Below are 13,263 nucleotides of genomic sequence, written 5' to 3' on the forward strand. Positions count from 1 at the left end.
TGACAATGGCATAACAATATCTGATTTGTATTTTGTGAGGAAATTCTGACATGTCAGTGAATGTTTCACACTGATGCAATTAAAGGTAATGCATAAAATACAAATTCCATAGCACCATGGGCAACTGCCCTGGCATCCAGGGCAGTGAGGACCCCGCACCTCCTCCTGCACCATCACACAGTGAGCGATCTCTTTGTACAGTAAGCAAAGCTGTCTTATTTAGCATTAGTAATGACACTCTGACTCACTGAACCAGCCTATTTGACAACTGACACTTAGAGCACAGAACATCCTATTATTAGTAGCACCTCGAAATGTTAGAACAACACCCATATATATTTTTGTTGCGGCCTTGAATATAATGGCTTGCTTTAATTCTGATGGTAATTTCTTGCACAGAAAATCTATGGGGCTATTAACTGGTACCGGAACAGCAAGGGGTATTATGTCCTTGCACATTGATATTATTTTTCTGTGCATGAGATTTTCCAGATAGCCACTGCTTTTTCTGCTGCACACGGTCAGCGTTTTTTATATTATGTGCTCAGTTTACTTTACAGGACGTACATGACGTGCTTCTAGCAAGAAATAGTATTTCAGAGTACTGTGTAAGTCTCTGCAGTTATATACAATTTCATTAGTTCCCCTTGAAAATTGTCAGCCAAACCTAGGTATTTTAGACACAATGGGCCTGGTTCCCAAAGATTTGGCTCGCTCGCTTTGACTTGCTAGCACTCTCAGCTTACTGTTGAAATCAAGACATAAGGCAGGGAAACACCTGTCTTCAGAATTCCATCAATAAGCCAAGAGTAATAAAAGAGTGCATCCCACTTTCTCACAGCCATATTGTTGTGAATCTGGCCCAGAATTTTAAAATACATGCTGTAAAAGGCACATTTCTGAGATGGGAGGGAACAGAAAAAACATGGGGCTGATGATACCATGGAAATCATGGCCAAAGGGGAACTACTATCAGTACTTCGGCCTGATCTTACTACATCTACTGAAGCACCTTGGTTATTCACAGAACTGGAGGAAAAGCATATAACAGTCCCGGAACTCAGGGAAAGAGCATTTGCCCCGCTACCTCCAGCTATTGTAGACTGAGGGCCTAATTTAGGAGATTGGGGTCAGGCCATCCTCTGCGTTTTACGCCAGGACGACAGAGTATTTTACTCTGTCACCCTGGTAGTGGCCCTGACTGCCAAATTTATAAATGTTTGTTGGGCCAGCAGACATTTAATGCATTGACAGGATCCGCTGTCAAGGCAGTACCTATCAATGCATTGTAACTTTGCCATACGGCTCCCTTAAACATGATAAGACATTACGGGGCTCATTAGGATATTGGGCGGAAGTCCGTCCGACAGCTTTTCCCTGGGCATCTGTGCGGGCTTTGTATTAGGATAGGCGGTCGACCGATGCCAGCAGGGGGAATCCACCCGCCTCTGACAGGCTCAAGGAGCCTGTCGTGGCGGCGGGTGGATCGTAATCCCTAAAATGGATATAGTGCTCAGGCACTGAGGTGGGGATTACAATGCATCTTTCTGACAACCTTTCCATGTTGGTTCTTCTGCCATGAAAAGGCAGGCAGAAATGGTATTTTGGAGCCTCTAGCAGGCCTCCTGTCCCCTGTAGTCCTCCGCTATGGGTGCTGTGGTGCCCCCCCTAAACATCCATTCTCCTTGTGGCAGGCACCATACAGTATAGTGCCTGCCACATGGTGCATGGATGTTTCAAAACTGTATTTTTTCTTATTGTGACTTGTGCCGCATCCAAATAATGGTGGTGGGATTGCCAACTCCTTGTCGGGCAGTCCAATTTCCATTATGAGGCTGGTTGGATGCTCATCTGATCTGCATTGTAATGCAGCCCAAATTCTTTTTTTTAAAACAATGCCCCCTTAACATGGACGTTATCTACGATATTTTCGTTTTTACAGCCCCTTACCGCCAGGGTTTTCCTGGCAGTGGTGGGTAGTGAAAACTGAAGTGTATGTCTGCACATCTAAATTAGGTGGGCGGACATACAGGTCAACCTCCGATGGTCCTCACTTCACAGGGCCATCGGAAGATTCTAACCACGGCGGAGACAAAGTAGGTTCTGCCGTTGTTACACCAAAGGTCCACCTGCTTTTAAATCTGGCGGGCGGACCATTATATTGGCGGGAAGTGTACTCCATTACCGTTATGAAGTAGTACCGTTTCCTCCAACGTATAAATCAGGATCTAAATCAGTCTGTAAAAGTTGCAAAGAAATGTGTTCTTTGTGAGCAGAAAAATATCCAGCCATGGTGCTCCAGATCTTTCCATAAGGTGACTTAGTCAAAGACAAGAAGAAAAGATCAAACTTTGGCTGCTGGCAGGCCTGCTCTACCCCTCATGAAGGTACTCTAAAGCCAAAGATAGGATATACGTCTCCACCCAAAGGCAAATCTTCTGGGCTAACCAAGATAACATGTTCCTTGCTGGTGATTGACATAAGATCCGACCACTTGGTTGGCAGTCTGAAACTTTACAGTCTGACCTTTCACAAGGGAAAAGAACTGGAGAGAGTGAACTGCTTTAGCTCTCTCCAGTTGGATGACCTTGTACCTTCTTCTGTATTCAACAGACCATGGGTTGACATGTCCCACAGTGTGCCCTCCAGCTACCATCTCACACAGCTGACACTTGTGGTCACCACCACCTGCAGAGAGCACCTCAAAGGGAGACCTCTGTTTAGACTGTCCAGCTCCTACCACTGTTGGAGAGACTGCCTCAAGCAATTTGTTACTGGAATCAGGGCCTCGTAGTCCGGATACTCTGAATCCCAGAAAAGACAGAAGGTGATGTACCAACGGCTATAGATGTAGACGTGCCTTGGATAAAACAGTTAGTATAGACCTTGAACCCTAAACCAGTACTGAGCAATTACTACTGAACTTGAAAGAAGGCTCATTAGATGCATTTAAAACATATGTTTTTTTCTGGAATGGCTGAAAAACCAGTAATAAATCTGTTCTGGACAGGGTACTTATGAACAGGTTGCTGCTGTCATAATCCCGCTGCCGGTTGTACACTGACTGCCCCGTTGTGTGTATGGCTGACAGCGGGACGCACCCTGCTGGAACTACGAATCCTGGCAGGCATCGCGAGTCGCCCCTTGCGTGACGCTGACGCGACATCACCTACGGGATTAAGAAGCGGCGGAAAGAAACCTTCACCACCGATAAATCTTTGGATGCCGTATCAGACTTCTCCTACGGACATCATCATTTTGGTGCGGTAAGAGTGCTAAGGCACAATTATTGTTCTCTGCACTCCCGGAGAAAGGCGCAGGTAATTGGCTATCAGCGTTGTTTCTCCACTGTACTCCTCTGTTGGCCGAGACCCGTTCACACGGTCTCTTGCAGAGGAGTCTGTGTTTTCCCACAAAGCCAAATAACGAGGGGTTGAAAACCCTCTCCCTTACCCCCTGACTACCCCCGTTGGAGAGATGTGGATTTCCTGGTCTCATTCGGGGAGAGTATTTCGACCGTAAGGTATCATTGGGCTCTTCTTGTGTTCCTTCTGTGTGAAGCGGGATTGGGATATTTCAAGACCACTGGCTAAGGATATGTTGAGCGCCGTAGTGATATTCAGTGGATTGTAAATACTTAGTATGCTGGAGAGAATGTGAATTTATAACAAACTCTCATCCATACACAGACAGGCTCAGGCTAGGGCAAGACGCTTATTGTTCCTAAGTCCTGAAGAAAGATTATTCTTTTTCTTCTTATCGTTATATATAGGAGAGAGATCCCGGAGAGGGCGTGTTGCCAATTGGGGTAGGCATACTGGCATCACTTTAGATACGAGTTAGGTAGGTGTAACACGGGGGGAAACCAGAATCAAGTCTTTCCTAGTACGTTGTATTCCCTGAGTTAGTATCAATGTGTTTTTTCTTTTTATCTTTAAAACACTAGTGTCATGAGGTGATCCTGCCATCGCCCTCTGCTCTCTGCTGGATTTAGGCTATGTCTTCTTTGCTTTTCAGGGGGGTGTGGGAGATATATGTGCATGGTGTTTATCATCGTTTACTGCTATGAAAGCTCTATCCCGTTAGACGTGATGCGTGAGACGTGAGATGTGTGACGTGAGACATGATATAGTGTTATTGTATCTTTCGCAGTTCTCCCTCCCCGAAGTTCCTACCCTTTCCTTCCCCCGCTCGATTACCCCAAAAGTCTGTGTTTTGTTATATGCCAGACTTGGGGTTGTCCAGAGGTGGGCCCCTTTAGAGCATCAACACAGTCCTGAGGATTCGGAATGGAGGAGCCTGACAGCTGTTGCGATTTTTCATATTTAATAGCTATCAATGATCTTAATGGATTCTGCAGATGAACTGAAGTACTTCCAGACCCTTCAAGAAAGAATGACCAACATAACGGCAATGCATAGAGTGCTAGTCCCCTAGCATATAAGAGATAGGAATTGACCAGTCTTCCATCAAAGGAATAAGTTGAATAGATGTGAAATTAATTGTACCTACCTTAGGAGCTAACTTGGTTGTTAGCCACAATTAAACTGTTGATGGCCGTCCTAGACTCAAAGCCTTAGATGTTTCTGAGATTTTACATGTTTTGGAAAATGACAATAGTTGTCTAGAAGATCCAATAACATCAGAATGTCCCCCAGTCTTAGGAAAGGAAGGATAGTTACTAGTGAGACCTAATTGAGCGTTTGGTAGGTATGAAATAATTCACCCACTTCAGGTCCTAACCACCTCCCCTAGACTTACTAGTACGACTGCAGCATTTGTTATAAAGTCTTCAATTCCCTTTAACAACTCCTGCCACTGAACAGTATTTGAAGGAGGATGTGCCAAAAACAATTCTCTGGAGAGGTTGAAAATTGCATCCAATAATCGGATCTCACGATTTTAGTCCCCATTTGTCTGTGTTAGAGTTCTCCCAAATTTTGTGGAAAGCGTGAGTCTTCCTCCTATCTGTACTTCCTGAAGCTTCAAGGCATAATCATTCTATTAGAGGGGTGGGTTTGAAGGGCCCCTGCCAATAACCTTTTCCTCGATGAGGCTGGGATGAAACCTTTTAAACTGCCAGAAGACCAAACAACCTTTTCAAACCATATCCTTGGCTGCTTGCTGTAGGACAAATCGGAATCATTAGCATCCTGTGTCGCGCAGGGGTATTAGCATTTTTGTTAGGGTTGTCGGTTCTGTTGTGCTGAATGCTTCCCCGCAAAAGCCCACTTCACCCCCTCCTCTCTCTCTACGCCTATGTCGGGGGTTGCGGCATGCGAATCCCATTTGAAAAACAAGGTACAGAGACGGTTACATACCTTAGTAAGCCACGCTCCTCCAGGAACATGGCTGGAATTCTCGTTTTGCTGAAAGGGGTCTGGTTCCCAACTTGATTCTTCTGTTCGATTGCTGGGTCCGCTGTTCTGTTCCTAGGCCTTCCTAGGTAGTGCTGTGATGAGGACGTCCAAGAAAACAGGACTTCGGAGTGGCGACTCTTCGTCAGCGTTTCTCGCGTTGTCTTCCTGGTTCTTTGAACACCGTCTGTTCGCCAGGGAACCAGATATGAAGCTTCTGTTGTTCTGTCCAGGGCTCCAATATATTTATGCTATGTCATCACATGGTGTACCTCTGTCTCCAAGAAGTCGGGATCTTTAAAGGTATCGCCCACAATATCCAGCGCCGTAAGGGAGGCTGGAAACAGACGTAAGGAGAGACGCACGGGGGAACTGCTTTCTCACTCTCCTCTTCGCTCTCAAGGTAATTAGATTCGTCGTGACATGTTGTCAAACTGTCCAGGTGGTGTTGAGACGTGCCTCGATCCAATGTATACCAAACGAGGCTCCCATATATATTTAGGGTGGGATCTTAAGTGGCATCAGTTCCCAATAAGCAGCTAATTGTTCATGACAGTAACCTGCATCTTGCAGCCAAGGTTCAGCTTGAGAAGCGGCCTCCCCCCACAATACTTAGTGTTTTAGCGCTTAGCCAGTAATAGAAGCATATCAGTCAAACGTCTATATTCCAGTGGTACCTCTTTAACATACCCCAGGAGGCTCACTATTGGTGCCTGTGTTAAGGGGCGACCAGTCATTTGTTGTAGGGTATGATGCAGTGTGTTCCAGTAATCCACAATTTTGGGATATTCCCAAGCGAGATGTTAGAAAGAAGCCTGAGGCATCAGGCAACTAACACACTTCGCCTCTTCTCTCAGCCCCATGTGCTGTAGTTGTATAGGTGTGCGGTATATTCTGTGGAGGAAATTAAAATGTATGAGACGTAGTCTATATTTGGATGAAAGAGCTGTGGTTTGTTTGCAGCAGGATACCATTGTTCGGTCATTATGGTGGGTCAGTGTCTGCCATCCATTGAGTGTGAGCTCTTGGCACACATATCAGTGCCTTGTCTTGCGCGATGGTGTATAGGCGTGTAATCAGCTTATGATGTGTGGCACTGGTTAATAGATGTTCCAGGGAGTCTAATATGGGTGGAGATTTCGGAAATGTGCTGTGTGGCGCTTGGCATGTAGCTCGCAGCTGTTGGTATAGAAGGACATCCATAACCGTTGTCTTAGGGTCATCTGACTTCGTGTGTGTGGTGAGAAAATGACCCTCTGGGTATAGGTCAGCATGTGGGTTCAATGTCCACTTGTGTGCTTTGGGGTTTGCACGTGATTTCAGCAATGCTGGTATCATTGGGTTGTTGGCTAAAGGAATAGACGGGGCATACATGCATGAAGCTTAACGCGGCATCTCAGTCCATCCCTAGGCCATCGCACACAATCCACTGTAGTAACCCCTACGTGTGCATGTTTGTATGGGTGGAATAATTGCGTGGACAGAGGATTAAATCAGCTTCAACGGCCACAAGCGGTTGAAATTTGCTTGGATTTAACCTAAAATGAGTATATTTTGCTTGGGCAAACAGTGCATATAGTGCAAATCAGGTGCATTAAGCCCACCCTGACGCAGAGGCAGCGTGAACATCTCCCACGCTATTCTGGGTTGTTTACCGGACTATGTAAGTGAAATCACTTGTGACCTTAGTAGCTGGAGGAAAGGGGCAGGAAGTGGCAATGGATATTTAAATAAATACAAGAATTTTGGCAGAGCCACCATTTTAGCTATTGCTAATCTTCCTGATAGGTGATTCCATAATGGAATTCCGTCCTCTAAGGGACAAGGAGCATTTCATGCAGCTGCTTGATGTTCTGCAGCAGAGAAGGATGAAGAGTGCTCATCCGGATGTCTGTGCTTCCTGGAAGATTTGAGGTTGTTCAGTTGCAGAGATTAAGCCACTCAAAATGCAAACACCAAGTACTTGCTCCTCAGTACAAGCCTAACATTTTCTATTCTGGCCTTATGCTAGGAAAAAAATATATCACGCTTTTGTGAAGTCTTGCTGGACTACAGATATCAATAGATTAGGAAAACTGGCTGCCACATTCAGCAACAACAACGCGTTACCTGAATCTGACAACATGAACCAACTTAAACACCGCCAGCAAAAGTCTCAAGGACGGGGAATATCCCAAAAATGGCAAGAACAGCTACAACATGTCCAGCAGTTTGATCCATTAAAATATTTACGTAACATTTTCGAAGGATCTAGTGGTTCTATAGACTAAAGCATCCACCTCCAGCGATATGTGTTTGGCCCCATAATCATAGGTTTGAATCTTGGCAGATTCAAAAAGCCTTTCATTCTTCTACAGACAATAGAATAGGGACCAATGAGTTGGGGAAAAATAAACATCAGCCAATAGGATCATAGACCTCCACAGGGGTGAATGCACAATCTACAAATTCTCTGTGATATAATGTTTACTGGCATCTGAGAATGACCCATAACTTGCTCTCTTTTGGAAGGGCCCTAAACACATCTGTTTAAAATCCTCCTCACTCCTAACAAATTCCTTTTTCCTTGTGAACTCTGACATGACAAAAGTCTAGGTATGCTACTTTATATTACAGTGTTTAGTAGTCAGATGCCAGGGCTACTGTCAGACAGGGACCAAGCGTTTATAAAAGTTATTAGACCAGCTCTATATTGCAAGTGTGGCATGCAAGCCTGACCCTCCCTACAGATCTTGGGGGGGGGTAGGGGTCTAACCTCAAAACGTTTGGAAAACTGTTGAATCCAAAATGTGCCTTTTACACCACATATTTTCCATTTCTGGGCACAATTCACAAAGTTAAGGCTGTGAATAAGTACTATTGTAGTACTCCTGGCTTACTTATGGAATTCCGAAACAGGACACACTCCTCGATTTCAAGAATAAGCCGAGAGTGCTACAACAGTAAATCACTCCCACCTATACCCAAAGCTTTGTGAATCTGGCCAATTGCGGCTAAAAAAACTAGATTTGGCTGACGATCCTCAAGGGTAACTCATGAAATCCTCTGTAACCTCAGAGTCTTACACAGTGCTCTGAAATACTATTTCCTCCTAGCAGCACGGCATGCAGGTTCCTGTGAGAAAAACGCGAACACAATAGAAAATGCTGCATGTGCAGCAGAGGATTGTATTTGAGCAGCAGGAGAAGCAATGGCTATCTGGAAAATTACATGCCCAGAAAAATGACACCAATTGTAAATACTGTGCAAGGACATTTTATCTGTTCCTTTGTTCTATGCTAGTCAGTAGCCCTTTAGAACTTCTGTCCCAGAAATAAAAATATGGTCAGAACTGAGGCAAGCCATTGTATGTCAGGCCACATCTACAATATATGTGGGTGTTGTTCTAACATTTCAAAATGCTTCCTATAGTAAGATGTTCAGAGCTCAAAGTGTCAGTTGTCAAATCTTTCAGAGGTTTGTTCAGTGAGACAGAGTGTCAGGGGTGATCACTAATGCGAAATGTAACGGGTTTGCTTACCGTACAAGGAGTTTTCTCACTGTGTGATAGCGCAGGAGGAAGTGTGGGTGTTGCTCAGTGCCACAAATATCATAGCAGTTACTCACGGTGCTAGGGCCTTTGCACTTTATGTATGTTTGCATGTATGTATTGGTATTTATATAGCACAAACCTAGTTGTGAAGCAATGGCGCACAGTACATTACATGAGGGTTTTGAAGATGAGCTACAAGATTGTGTACATCAAGTGAGGATTCCACACATACATTTAGGTAAGAGGAGATTAAATAATTTGCCAGGTTTCAAAGTTCAGGATTCAAAGGTTCCAAAGACGGCCACTCAAGCAGCAAAGCCACATGAATGAATGAACTTTATTGTATGATTACTTAAAATCCTTTACAAAAGCGAGACAAATGAGTACAAAAAAAAGATAAAGATAAAATAGTTAAAATCTGAAAGGGGGGTTAAAATGCAGAGATGCTATAATATACCAGTACATAAATAAGTTTGTGCAAAAAACTGTACATTAAGAGCAAAAACGCATGAAGGATTTGACCTGCAGAGGGTATACAAAGCTACGTCACCACGGGGGGCTCAGTCTATTGATAGTCCTGTTGCTAGTAAAAGTAAGTGTAGACAATAATAGTATTAAAAGTGCGCTGCTGAGCATAAGCGAGTACTGATGATCCGTGAATCATAATTTATTTAACTGTCAATTCTCTGGCCGATCGTAAAGACATTCCAGCAGCTGCATATAACTTCCCAATTCGTGCCAACTCCATAGGGACTATAGTGGTGTAAATGTGCCTTAAGGCCTCCTTGCATGTTCTTACGGCGTGTTGAATGAACATGGTTCTTAAGTACAAGCGCCTTGGGGACAGCAGAGCTGGGCAGCAGCAAATGACATGTTCCGCGGATTATATGTGGTATTGGCATAAAGAACATCCAGTCCCACTTAATGGCCAGTTTTTCCAGTGAGCTCTATAGTCTTGTATTGGCAAAGTTATAAGCCTCACCATCATGACTTTTTGTAGAGCTTGCCTTCCGAGTCCTGCTTTTAGGTAGGGCTGGCAGGCAGTAGTTTCATATGAGCTAATAAGACCTTCTGCACCCTGAAGAGGTCTAATCCGTTCAAGATCTTGTTGCCTCGAGATGTTCTTGCCACAAGTTTTTAGCAGGTTCTTTAAACTAAGCTTTGTTAATTGTATGTCTGTTAAAAGATCAACTGGTAGTCCCAAAGTTTTTTGGGCCATCAAGAAGTACCTCGCCCAGCGGCTGTTATTGTCTGTAAAGGCCACCTGTAGCGCTGCCCTGATTGTGCCCGGACTTGCATTTATCACGTTGTATTGAAATTTGACTATATCTTTTTTGCATTCAATGTCCATAGCAGTGATGTTAAACTCTAGTCGGATCAGTGAACGCCTAGTCGTATATGGGAGCTTGAAAACTTTTCTATAAGCCATTATGTATAGGCCCTCCAATTTTTTGGTCAGCAAACCAGGGAAGGCCAGGTGACCATAGCTGAGTGTAGACATTAGCTTAGCTTGCATTACTCATTGGATCCCCTCCGTCGAGTGGCTTACAAGCTTGTGGTGTAATTTGCACAAGCCGTATGTTAGCTTGGCTGCTTTTGCCTCCAGTGCTTTAAGCTGCAGTACTGGTCTACCAGTATCTGCAAATTGTACTCCCAAGTAGGTGTACTTGTTGGTCGTGGCTATCTTTAGAGGGCCCAGCTGCCATTCCAATGATAGTTTTTTTAACTTGTGGCCGAAGATCAACACTTTTGTCTTTGATGCATTAGCTATAAGTTTCTTTTCCATATTGTAATTGTGTAACGTCTCTAATGCCCTTTTCATTCCTATTCTTGTTTGGTCCAATAAAACAAGATCGTCCGCATACTGCATTACTGGCAGTCTGAGGTGGCCCAGTTTTGGAGGAAAGATGTTAGTTCTTAAAAGTGCCTCTCCCAGGTCTACGGTGTAGAAGTTGAACAGGGTTGGGGCGATCACACAGCCCTGTTTTAACCCCCTGTTCGTGAAGATCTTGGCAGTTGCACATGTGCTAGTGAGATTAACACGCACCCAGGTGCCAGTGTAGAGTGATAAAATGGCCGCAAGGAGTTTCCTCGGTATACCCCACCTAGCCAATTTTGCCCAGAGTATGTTTCGATCAACCCCATCAAAGGCAGCACTGTAGTCCACGAAACATGCATATAATGGAGGGGTGGTGGCCCCAGTTGCCTTGGTTGCCAGGTATGGAACTGCAATGGCGTTGTCCATGGTCGACGAGTTCGGCCGAAAGTCGGTCTGGTATTGCGGGATTATATGGTTTTTTGTAATCCATGACTCTATCTCTTTCAAGAGCACTTTAGCGAATGCCTTCCCTTCCACGTCCAGTAGTGCAATCAATCTATAATTCCCCGGATTGGTGGCGTCCCCCTTTTTATGAATTGGTTGTAGGGTGGAGCCTTTCCATGAATCCGGTACTGCAGAAATGTTATAGCAATGATTGAATGAGCCCTGGATATGGGGTGCCCAGAAATCACTACCTTCCCTGAAAATATACCCAGGCAGCCCGTTGGGCCCTGGTGCCCCATCCTTCCTAATTCCCTGGAGGGTAGTTAAAATCTCCCTTTCTGTTTGAAAGGGTTCCGCCACGCAGCTCTCTTCATATTGGTAGTCTTCTACCTCCACAATGCTTGCCATTGTTGTTTTTTGGCCAACATATAGGCTGGTTGTGTGGGCAGCCCATTTGTTTGCAGGTACGGCATTATGGGTGTGGTGTGCGCCATTTAGACCATTAACATGTCTCCAGAATTCCTTACTTTTGTTAGGTGCTAATAATGCATAAATATTTCTCAATTTTTCCTCTATGCAAGTTTGTTTCAGCTGCCAAGCAATTTTTTAATGCATTTTTCTTGCTGTCTTTAATAGTATTTCTGTCCGAGTGGACTTTTCTCTCCTATGCTGTGACTCTGCCAAGCGGCATCTCTTTCTGCTCTCAATGAAGGTTTTGCTGTCAGTGAAGTTGAATTGCCCCAGTGCAGTGTATTTACCATGATGAGTGGGCTGCCTTCCTGTGGCCAAGGCATTAGATAATGAAGCCATGATTTCAGACCAGCTGCTCTGTGGACCAGATATACATATATTCTGCTTCCATTTTTTAAACTTTTCCCTGCTAATCGGGCCCCAAAGCAGCTAAGCCACATGTCCTCCTCTCCTTTATTCATTACCATTATGTTATTCATTATACAGCCTCATATTTAGAAACGTCAGTTTAAACATAAACTGACATGTCAGCATTTCTCTACATGTCCCTACTATATTAAAATCACATTTTATTAATTCCACATTTTCCCTGTATGTAAAGCACAAATGTCCTAGCCATTTATTTTGGATCCCTTATTTTTAAATCTTTATTTGCTGCTCCCAGGGCATGAAATACTATTCATAGGCCAGTTTCTTATTGACACCAGTATGTAAGGCGCCAGTACCACAGACACGCCCTTCCCTCATTTAAAACCCACTGCCACGACACATTTCAATGTAACCCTTGCCCTGCCACCCCCTCTCCTCTTGCTCGTGCGCATCTATCCTCCCCACTTCCTTCCCTCGCCCTTCTCTCTCCTCTCCCCTCCTCGTCGTTGTACCTGCGGTGGTGGGGGATGAGCAGACTCTACTGAAAAGCTCTTCATTTGACATTATCGCGGCCATCCCTGTCGAATGCCACAACCGCTATTAACAACAAAAAGACAGTTTAGAACTTGACCCTTTCAAAGAAAAGAACCGCACTATTTACCACCAGTCCAAAACTCAGTGTAGAGCTGAACGAACTCTGGGAAATCCACCGAAAGGATGGCTGGCGGAGAGAGACAGGGGAAGAAGAAACGACAAACCATCCGCGATGACTTCTCATCGCAGACTCACGGAACCGAGCGCCTGCCTCGCGGCAAACAGTTTTCCCATAATCCATCGAGCAAAATGGTGAGTTTGTAGAAGACACTCATGAGGTCCTCACAGCATTTACTCACTGCTCCATGACGCACAGATTGTTCTAAAGCCATTAAGATACTGAAGGCAAACTATTAAAAAACTGTGATGAAACTTAAAATTGCTGAAGCTGATACAAAAATGGGACAAACTCCACAAGACGATCGTAGCTAATCCCCTGAAAATGGTTTGGTGCTTAGGAGGAACCGGCTGCGCTTCATACAGACCGGCTACGATTATGACCTTCCATCTGACAAATAGGACATTTATCTGAAGGTCTACTTTATAAGCCGGGATTATCCAACATATACATCATCCTCATATGTCTATAACGGAATAGAGCCACCACAGAAGGAGCTGGCAGTTTTAAGAACCCAAAGTAAGAACCCGGATAAGCTGGAGAGCACCCCTAAGACTGC

This window comes from Triturus cristatus, chromosome 3_2, assembly GCF_964204655.1.
Source record: "Triturus cristatus chromosome 3_2, aTriCri1.1, whole genome shotgun sequence".
NCBI classification, from domain to species: Eukaryota; Metazoa; Chordata; class Amphibia; order Caudata; family Salamandridae; genus Triturus; species Triturus cristatus.